The following is a 10,430-nucleotide window of genomic DNA, read 5'->3' as shown; positions in this document are numbered from 1 at the left end:
CAAATCCACTGGGGATGTAAAAATAAAAAGCAACATACACAGACATTCCTGTCTCCTTTAAAATCTACCAAAACTCAAGCAAGTACTCTTCCTTTGAGGGAACAGTTTTCTGCTATCTAGAGGAGAGTCTAAAAGAGCATACATTTTTACATACAAGGGACCTATTGTCACTTTTGCAACACCTTGTAAGAGGCTCGGGTAAGCACAGCAGCACTGCAACGTGCAACCTTCCCTAAAGTGCTCCAAGGTCCCACGCTGCCTGAACGTGCTGATCTGCTCGCCCCTATAGGGGCTGGCCCTCTGGCAAGCAGAGGAGACCTGATGAGCAAAAGGGTACTTGAATTTTTCATCTGGCAGGAGTCACCTTCTTTTGCATTTCTATTCCTGAAATAAAGTGGCTCCCTTCCCTTATCCATCACCCTTTATTCCTGCAACTGTGACCAGAAGATCCTGCCATTTGACTCGCCCTCAGACACCTTGCCCCAGCGACTAGCCATACACAGTGTCCCAGCCTGGAAGTCTTCATCCCTGTGGGGAAGGCAGGTGGACCAAACCTCATCCCCTGCAGAGGAAAGGGTGCATGAATGAGTGCATGAACCCCACCCTTCCAGGAACATGTCTGATTTACAGGTACAAACAACACCCTTCAAGTCACACTGTTCCATTTCTCCCCTTCCCAAAACACCACAGTCATACGTGGGTGTTTATAAAATGAGAATATGAACTGAAGTTAGTCACATGTAATTGAATTTATACATGGCAAATTCAGAGACAGAGATCAGGAAGATTTTTCAGAGATCAGGAAGATTTTTAACTACCTTTAAATGTTAACTTAAGCAGGAGGATACTTGGGAAGGGGACAAAAGAAGAGGGGAAACAGCACGGCAGAGATGAGGAGACCAGGTTCTGTCTGTATCAGTCTCTTACAGTGTGGGAACAGGCCAGTGCTTGCGAGGAACTCTTTACATCGTTCTCCCCAAAGACCAGAGCTGATCGGATCAGGAGTTACACAGAACACGAATAACTCAAAAGATTCAGTTCAGTAGGTTTTCCTTGATACTGGGAGACAAAGATCACAGTTCTCCTTGGCTGTCCTGACAGGGCACTGGCTGTGCCACGCCTTCAGAAGGGCTAAGCAGGGAGTCAGAAACCTTGGAGTTTCCTCAAGGGTTGTCCATACAGCTCAGATGCTGTTGAGCCCAGTTCATGCCTAGAGGCAGCCATCAAGAAGCCTTCTTCATGGCGCCTGCCAGTATGTCTGAGCCCTGAAAAGAACATTTGTTGGGTCTTATTTCCCTTATTCCTGCCATTATGGGCAAACCATAATGCTACACCATCTGAGCCAGTGAGCTGAGACATGACAGGGACAGAAGGTTGCTTTATGTTGGCTGATCTGCCATCTGATGGTCACAGGCAGTCATGGCCAGTTGGCTGTAACGCATCATAGCTCTATACAGCTCTGGGAATTGCCTTTGAAAAGCCTAGGAAGCCAGAGACTTGTGCCACTTCCCTAACTCTGACACCCTAAAATTATCTTCAGAGGCTTCACCTTCACCTGCAGAGGTACTTGGAGTGAGCAGGTTTTAATCCAGCCTGTTTCTCAGCTGGCAGGACCCTTGCAGCCCACATAACTAATAGCCCGTGGGCATGGCGGAGAGGAAGCTGATGGCTTTCCAGCAGCTAGCTGAGAGCTAGCCTTGGCACCACGGAGCTGAAGGAAACCGCACTGGTACAGCTTGTACATGGGGAACGCAAGGGCACACAGGAATCTGGTGCGCAAAGAAAGCATGAGCATAGCCAGAGCACAGACCCTGATGGAGGGGTAAACTTCTGGGACAATTAATCAAAGCCTAGGACAAGAGTTAACCCAACTGTGTTACTTCGATAAGAATTAAAGGCATAATTGAGAGGACATTTCTCTAGCATAGAGAGCATGGGAAGGGAAGGAAGAGGGGTGTTTTTTTCTGGACCAGCACATCAGATGAGAGCTTTCCCCATGTAAAGCACCTTCTTGCAGCAGCAGCTCATCCCCTTGGGCTCCCACTTACTGGGCTGGGTGCTGCAGGTGCAGCAGGTGCAGCAGGGTCACGTTGCAATCTGTGTAGGGCAGCCAGATGAACTGGGGTGGACTATGACACGTGAGACAGGGATGCTCTGCTCTGCTCCTGCCTCTCTACCCACTGGAGGTGATGCTCCCTCACTGCCACCACCAGGCTCTTCAGGAGTTTTCTGGTGGGAAAATGGTCGTGAAAGAAGGGGCTGCCACCACAAAGCAAACCCTGACACTGAGTCTGCAACCCCACAACGTGCTCCTGCCCTGGGAACCAGGGCTGGCCTTCAGTAACAGGACTTTCAGCTGGGCTGATTTCACATTAGCAGCAGTGCAGAGGACTCCCTGATGTCCAGCTGGAAAAGCTGGACTGACTTTTAAAAGGATAAATAGGGGGTTTTTTTGTTTCATCTGCTATCCATCAAGCCACTGTTCATACCTGGGCAGCACACAGCTGCCAGGAGAAGTGCTGGCAGATTTCTTTGCAGCCAGCTTGGTACAGGGAAAAGGACAGTCTGTCACCTCGAGACTCACAGAACCCCTGTGCCATTTTTGGCCTTGAAACAACAACCTCAGCCCTTGTTACTTGCAGTCTGGGATCCTAAAAGGCACATCAGAAGCCTTAAAAGCAATGGGAACGGATTGCCAAGTAATTTCAGCCCCATAAATCCTCCTTTTTAATTCTGTTATCAGTGCATTTAAGGGATGAGCAGAGGCTTACATCTGAGAGCTTTATGATGATTTTAGGCAGCTACATGTAGTTTAAATTAACTCTAGACAAGCGTATGCCCATTATGGTTTTTCTGCATATTTTATAAGCAATATAATGTCACAGTTAAACTTAAAAGCAATCAGCTCCAGCAGAGTCAAAAAACCATTCAGTATTTCCTTTAGCAATTAAGTAGATAGCGACATTATCAGATCAGTTACCCAATAAATAGATGGGCAGTAGATCCCATCTTTCGCAAACCAGATCTTTAGCAAAGGAGTTTACTGTCTTCTAGGGACCCAGCAAATGCTCTGGGGCACAGGGAGGGACAGCTCTGCACTCTGTGGGAGACATGAATGGGGTTCATCAATCCACCTGGTACGGGGCACTGCAAGAGATGCCCACAAGAGCCACACAACTCGTCAGTGTTTTGGCTGTCAGTGCTTCCCATTACCAGCTCACACAGCACAGGGCACAACACAGCAGTGAGCTTGTCTCAAGATCTTTGCAATTAGGGCTGACTAAAGGTCTGCCTGAAGTATTACTGAACCTTGGCAAAACCCAGACCCGAAACAAACGCCTTTTCAGACTCTGCTCATTTGAGAGTCCAAGAAACCCCAGTGTCAAACAAGAGCTTTGAAGCTGGTTTACCACTGATTTCTGGATTTTAATTTTTTTTAAACCCCTGCCCTCAACCTGTTCTCTAACCTCTATGGGATTGCAGCCCTTCTTGAGAGTCCAGCTGCTGGGAATTAGCGCCAAGCTATTTCACCCAGGCAGCCTCTGGAGGTGGCAGGTCCGGGCAGCCTGCTTTGGGAGGGCTGGTAGGCACACATGATTTCTTACAGCTGCCTGCCCTGAAGCGTGGCCCCAGGCATTTTGAATCAAGTTATGGGGGGGGGTTAACCTGACTCTGCTTCAATCCTTTCTAGTAAATTAGGATTTTTAAACATTTTTCCCCCACTCAAGGAAATGCTTCCTCTAATTTTTTAATTACTTTCAGCCATAAGTAACAGACCCACTAATGGCACAGCTCAATGTTAATCCCAGGAGGCCGTTTACTGGAACTGGAAAGTGCCCGTATTTCCCAGAAATGCCTGACACACTGATTGTCTAGTAATGCAAATGATGCAGTAACGGGAACATAGCACTGGCAGCATAACAGTGGAGAGTAAAAGCTCCACCTAGTTTTGCACAGAATAGAGAAACAAGGAGATGCCTCATTATCAAGGTTAACCTTGCACAATGAAGTTTTTATACCACAGCAACTGTCTTGTTATTCAACATTAGTCCTCAAAAATTATGCTTAAGTTGAGCAAGAAACAGATGTCAAGCTGACTGGTCTGCAATTACATTATAATGGATTACAAAAGGGCTGCAAAGGGGCCACTTATATCATTGTCCCTGCCTATGAAGAGGTCTTCAGCATGGCCTGTGAAGCTAGTCTTGCATTAAAAGCACAGCAGCCAACGTGACTGCTAGAAGTTACGGGACAGCTGCCAAGGGCTGCTTTTACCAGGAAGCTGCAGTGCTGCTCCTTCTGCCTCAGAAATGCTTCTCTGGATGCTTGCTTAGGTGAGCAGGATCTTTTGAAGACAAAGCTCTTTAAAATTAATGATTTAGACATTTAGAAGAACCATGGTGGCACGGAGATTTCCCTGATGTCTGCCCCAGGGCTGCCCACGTCTCACAGAGCTCCTGAGTGCTGAACATATGAATATGGTGTGCAAACTCCCTGATGCCTCAGTGGTGAATGAGAGGAACGCGATCCTGGAGCATCCTAAAACAGAGTGGACTGGACATCTCACTCTTTTTTTATCTTGCTGCTGCAAGAGCTTCCCCAGGTCTTGATGCTAGCCAGGGGCCCAGAGGATCCATCCCCCTGACCTGAGCACCCTACCCTCTCCCTGAACCAGCCCCTTCCTGTGACTTCCTGCTACAGACATCGTCAAACTGGTTCATGTGCAAGGAGTGGGTTTTGGGATGGGGGGGAGGTGGCAAATACTGTTTTGCCACAGGTGCCAGTGTTTGCTCTGGCAATGTGCAACCAAGTAGTATTTTTCTAAATAGAGCTGTGCCCTGCTCAGTTACTCATAAAGCATCATCCCACAATCATTGTTCCATATTTTTCCTTATATACACGCAAGCTGCTAGGCAAGATGCAGGGGACCAGGGAGGCATCCTCCTGATGCCACTGTATAGAAACTATTTGTGTCAAAGTATTTCTTAAGGGAAGGTTGCTGGCATTAAACAAAGCTGTGCATAAAGTCTGGGTCAAGCTGACCCACTCTTTCAAGTACTCACCATCTCAAGTCATCAAAACTGATGAATGAAAGGACTTCTAATCAAGGGAGCCAGCCTTGGGAAACAAACAACAGATAATGATAAGACCGTTATGTAAGTTATGCAGAAAGAAGTCTCCACGTGAAAAACTTCTGGCCACAACAGGAGATAAGCTGATAAGGTGTTGCAATCCTCAGAAAATCAGTTGAAAGTAGGACAAAGGTAATTGTGGTAATGGGAGATCATGACCTCCAACTCAAATAGCCCACCAACAGAGGGCAAAACCCTGCTTCGGGAGCATACCTAGATAGTAAAAAAACTTCAGTAGCGCTATCTGAGGATGCGTACTAGTTTGCATTAGAAGAGAGAAACTTGTTTTCTCCATTACCAACTTTATGGTATCCCTTACTTCCCACCTCTGCAAACTCCTTCTGTACCATAAACCCAAGGAAACCCTCAGCAGGCACATGCCACAAAAGCTCTGCAGCTGCATTAGCTCACGCCAGCCACAGATGTTGTCTTCACCATTAGTTCAACTCGTTCCCTTCCACTTTGGGAGAGAGGTCAGCCTGGGAAGCTGGGCAAAGGGAATTTTACTCCAGCTTCCACTGGTGAGTGAGCAGCATTCTATGACATGAGGATGAAAGCGGTGGCTCCTGCCACTCCTCCCCGTTGCCCAGGGGGAAGGGTCTGCCACACAGACCCACTGGGGCTGCCCACCAGGCACCAGCTGTCTCCCACCAATGATCTGAGAGAAGAATCCCAGCTGCAGAGCTTCCTCGGGCTCTTCAGGTCAGTGGGATGAATTCCACACTTCAGGCCTACACACATGATGGAAACAAGAGTGTTTTGAAGCGAGACAAGGCCCCACATGCTCAAATGCATTACCTCAAGCTCTTCTGGCAAGTAGGGAATTAATGGGACAAATCCAGGTGTCACAGCTTTCCTGATTCCAGCCTGAGCTCCAAGCTGAAGGCAATTGTATGGAGATAAATGAAAACACACTAAGATGCTGATGTGTGTAAAGCTGAGGTCTCCTGTGAAGTACTTTCATGATGTGTGTGTAGTCATAAAAAAAAAAAAGCAAGCAAATTTAGATTTCATCCAGTAGCCTAATTATTCTTAACTAAATGCACCTGGGACTTAGAAAATTCAGTAACAAGTGCAACAGGTTATAACGATGCCACCAGGCTTCATTCAAAGTTTGTTACTTCAAAGCTTCCATACCTTAAGTGCCCTGGGGCACTTAACCTGAGCAAGTAAAGTCATCGTGAAAGATGTTGTCTCTGAAGTGAGCTGGCCCAGCACTCGGTCTTAGCTTTGGTCTGAAACACATGGCAAGCAGACAGAGCTCCCTCACAATGCTTTTGGCACCAATTGTGCCTTACAAATGCAGACAACGAGCACAGGGAAGGTTTGATTTAGGGGTGGCTACATCTGGTTAAGTTGTAGATGCTTCATTGAACTGTGCAGTTTGAGATAAATTCGTGGCAACCCTGTTCATGTTGTCTAGGGAAAACCCCACCAGTCCTCGGCCAGCACAGAGTGATGCACACACTGACAGGCCTGCTGGGTCCCGTGCTGGGTGGAGGAGAAAGAGGTGTGCTGCTTCCCCCAGGCAGCTCCAGATCATGACCACCATAGTAAAGATACACAAGGGGAGCGATCTTAAATACCTGGGACACAAAGAAAAGGAACCAACTGCAACTTCTCATAGCAGAGCTCTGCTTCTCCAGGCTGGATGGTTGCAGGAGAGGGGCAGCATCAGGGCTGGCATCTCAGCTGCTTTGCTGAGAAGAAGACAGCAGCTTCTACTCCTTTCAGCTGGCCCAAGTCTGCACCAGCTAAAAATCACTGTTAATCACTCCCATCCAATGTGTTTCTCATGTCAATAGGAGGGGTCCCCTGCCTCTCCCAAGCCAAAGCTGGGATAAAAGTTCAGTTCCCAGCCGTACAAACATAAGCACTATAAATCTCATGATTTAGGAAGTACTTGCACTGTCCTCGCCCTGGTGAGAGCCTGGAACAATTTACTGGAGTCACCAGGAGACCAAGTCTGGATCCAAAATGTTACCATCACAACGCCACCACTACACCCCTCTCTGACTTTGGGGCTTATGTCCTCTGTGTAGGCTTGAAGGTGATGCTACTTGCTTAATCTTCCCATCAAGCTGACAGGTATTAAAAAGCCCACCAACCTCTCATACCACCTTATCTGAGTGCCAGTGAACTGAGAAGCCCACATCTTTCTCCTCTACCTGGATGGCCAACCACCCCAAGACAAGTGGGGTAACAAGTGAAACTCATGCCACAAGGTTGTGGGGATCCTTGCACAATTCCTGCAGTTGTGCAAGGTCCCTGCACAACCCTCATCTGCCTGTAAAGGGGCTAACAGCTACCTGTTGCTCTGTTCAGACCACCCTCTCCCCCCCCGCCCCCCCCCTGCTTTTTATAGCATTTTATCATATTCCCAGAGAACTCTCTGGCCTTAAAGGATTTGACTACTGCAAAAAGCTCAGGCACAAAAATCAGGCACAATTTTCCAAGCCACTGACCTGGACCAAGCTCTCCCTAGCCCTTGCTGCTGACTAGCTTTTCCAACAAGAGACTGTGGTGATTATTGCTATAGCAGCAAGTCTACTAGTGAAGTAGAAAATAAATAGACTTTGTCAGGAAGGTAAATGACAGAGAAAACACCACTCCCTTAGCTGGGGAGAGAAATAACATCAGCAACAGCAGAAGATCTAGCATCATACTGGAGTAGGGTGGGAGGGAGAGCAGTTAGGTGGTTATTCCATCTCTTGCCCCAGGTGGGAAGATCTTTTTATAATTTGTTTCATTACTAGGAGCAAGTCACTATGAAGATCACCATGCTACTGCCCAACTTGACCCCCTTTGCAGCCTAACCTGTGCTTACTTCCCTCTCTTACCTAAAGCATCCCTAGGAAGGAAGCTTTCATATGGAAGCAAGCCAGACAGGGAGCTGTAAATAACATTACCCACTGCAGGAGAATGTGCAAGAAGGCTTTGAGAACATGCTGCCATTCATTGCTCTCCTAGACACTTCTCTGACCTGCATGCCCCAGGGTCATCAGTTAGAAAGCTCAATAGGACCAAATTATTTCTTTACTGCACAGCCAAGGGACCACACAGCAGGTGAGCAGCCTGCATGGGGAATGGCTCGCCACAGCAGCCAAGAGGCGGGCTGTGGTGAGCAGCACCTAGATGGAGAGGGTAAGAAGGGCTTGTGGTCCCAGCAAAGCTACAGCAAGGGCAGCCCAAAATCACTCATGAGGGGCAAGCACACCAAGCCCTGGCACCATTTGTGAAACTGACTGCTTACATTCACTGCTTTGGTAGCTTAAAAGAGCAGATAACACCAGCATGAACTGCTGTAGCCCCTACGTTGGGGAGATGTAGAAGATGTACAAGACTCACCACATGGAGCAAGGAGGGACACCAGCAGCAAGAGTAGCCTAGCTCCCACCACAGCCCAGGGAAAGTACCCGGTGCTGGAGCCCAGGCTATGCTCTGTTACACACAGGGAAAAACAACCCCCTCCCCCCAGCCGACAGATCCCTTTAACTGATGAAAGGTCAATCGGTTTTGGCAGGTGAGGTTGCAGAGCTGCAACTCAGGAGGGTTTGGAGGCTCTCCAGGAGGTCACCAGCTCCCTGGGCTCTCCTATTTGTAGTTTGCTGCCCACTCCCCATGGGGACTGTGGCAGGATCTAATGTCCCCCCTCGCTATTGCCACCAGACCTGAGCTGCATCTCATTGCTTTTGCAGAGGAGGGTTAGCGCAGGTAATGGTAAGTCCAGCCAAGTTCCTTGCTCTGTGGTCTCTCCTCACCCAGGCTGGCCAGAGGGGCATGTTTATAAGGTATGGTGGTGTCTTTGCTTCTTCCTTCCCAGAGGACACCAAAAGAGTTGGACACCTCCAGCAGCATTTCATTTGTGAAGCAATACACAGGTTTACAGAGAAGCTTAAGTAGCTGCTGTGAGGATGAAAATTATTTGACCTTTTCCACAGGGAGGGCCGCTATCCAAATACTACAGGAGCAACTAGAAGCATGGAGCTGCCTTTTGGTTTTGGGCCAGAAACTGCAGAGCCCCCAGGTGCTGCGGTGCTTCCAGACACACAGGGCCCTGGTGTCACCCACAGCAGAGCAGCCGCCTCCATCCCACCTCGGGAGCTGCTGAGCAGCTGGGGGGTGCATGCCCTGGCGGAGGTGAGGGCAGCCCAGCTGTCCCTGCTTGCCAGGCCGCTGTCCATCCCCGGGGGCACTGCCTGCCCTGTTGGCCAGCTGGCAGCAGGAGACCCTCTCTCCTGTGGTAACAATGCCAAAGGCCAACTGGATCTGCAGGCAGCGGAGGTAGGCAGGACCGCCGAGCTCTATTCCTTGTTCTGCTCAAAGGGCAAAGCTGCACACTGCTGCGTGGGGCAGGATCCAGGCTGTGGCCTGGGCATACATCTGATTTCTCCATCAGTACAAATGAGGATGTGGGCAGGTGGGTGTTGGGTAGCAAGCTCCATAAAGAAACCCTGTTTCTGCTGGGATCTGAGAGAACTTCAGGCTGTATGGACTGACTTCAAAGGCAGCATGCGATGTCCCTTCATGCTACAGAGGGGTTTGCACACACCAAGGTGGCAGGAAACACTATGGCTTGTGTTCAGGGCTTTTGGTTCTCTTTCAGGTCCATTTTCAGTGGAGGCGTTCATCACCATCACAATCCTCTGAGCAAACTCAAGCCCTGGGAGCATGCAGGAGCATCTGGGAATGTCAGCTAGGAAGAAGGGAATTAGAAAAAAATGAGTTTCTTTTTAATTTCTGCTCTTTCTCTTTCTACTCTGCAGACTTGTTTGACACATTAATGACAGATGTATAAAGCCTGACATGAACAGCTTATGTCAGTATAACATTTTCAATCACCAAGACCATGTAAGCACCAGCCGTCATACTTTCTCATGCTCAGGCTCCAAAAAATGCCTGCTCCCGTATTTTTTATGGCCAGACTTAAATACATGTGCTGCATAGTTGCTCCTACATGAACTGTAACTGGGACTCCTTGGGCAGTGAAATGTAATTCAAGCGGAGTAAGAAACTTTGGCCCTTCCACCTCCAGAACAACTTGTTCATGGTTGGTCCTAAGGAACAGGCTGACCCCATAGCCAAGAGAATAAAACCAGACATGGCACTTTCTTTTCTTTTCTTACTTTTTATATAAAATAGACATTTACATACATTTTCTTTTGCAAAGACTTAGAGCATAAGTCCTTTATGTGAAATCTAGCCATAAATCCCACAGTGAAAAAAGCAAAGACTTTGCAAATTCCTGTACCACTGACATACATCCAGCTGCTGCTAAGTATGAATTTATTTTTAGAA

The sequence above is a fragment of the Falco biarmicus genome, chromosome 5, assembly GCF_023638135.1.
Source record: "Falco biarmicus isolate bFalBia1 chromosome 5, bFalBia1.pri, whole genome shotgun sequence".
NCBI classification, from domain to species: Eukaryota; Metazoa; Chordata; class Aves; order Falconiformes; family Falconidae; genus Falco; species Falco biarmicus.
Note: the sequence above shows the minus strand (reverse complement) of the source record.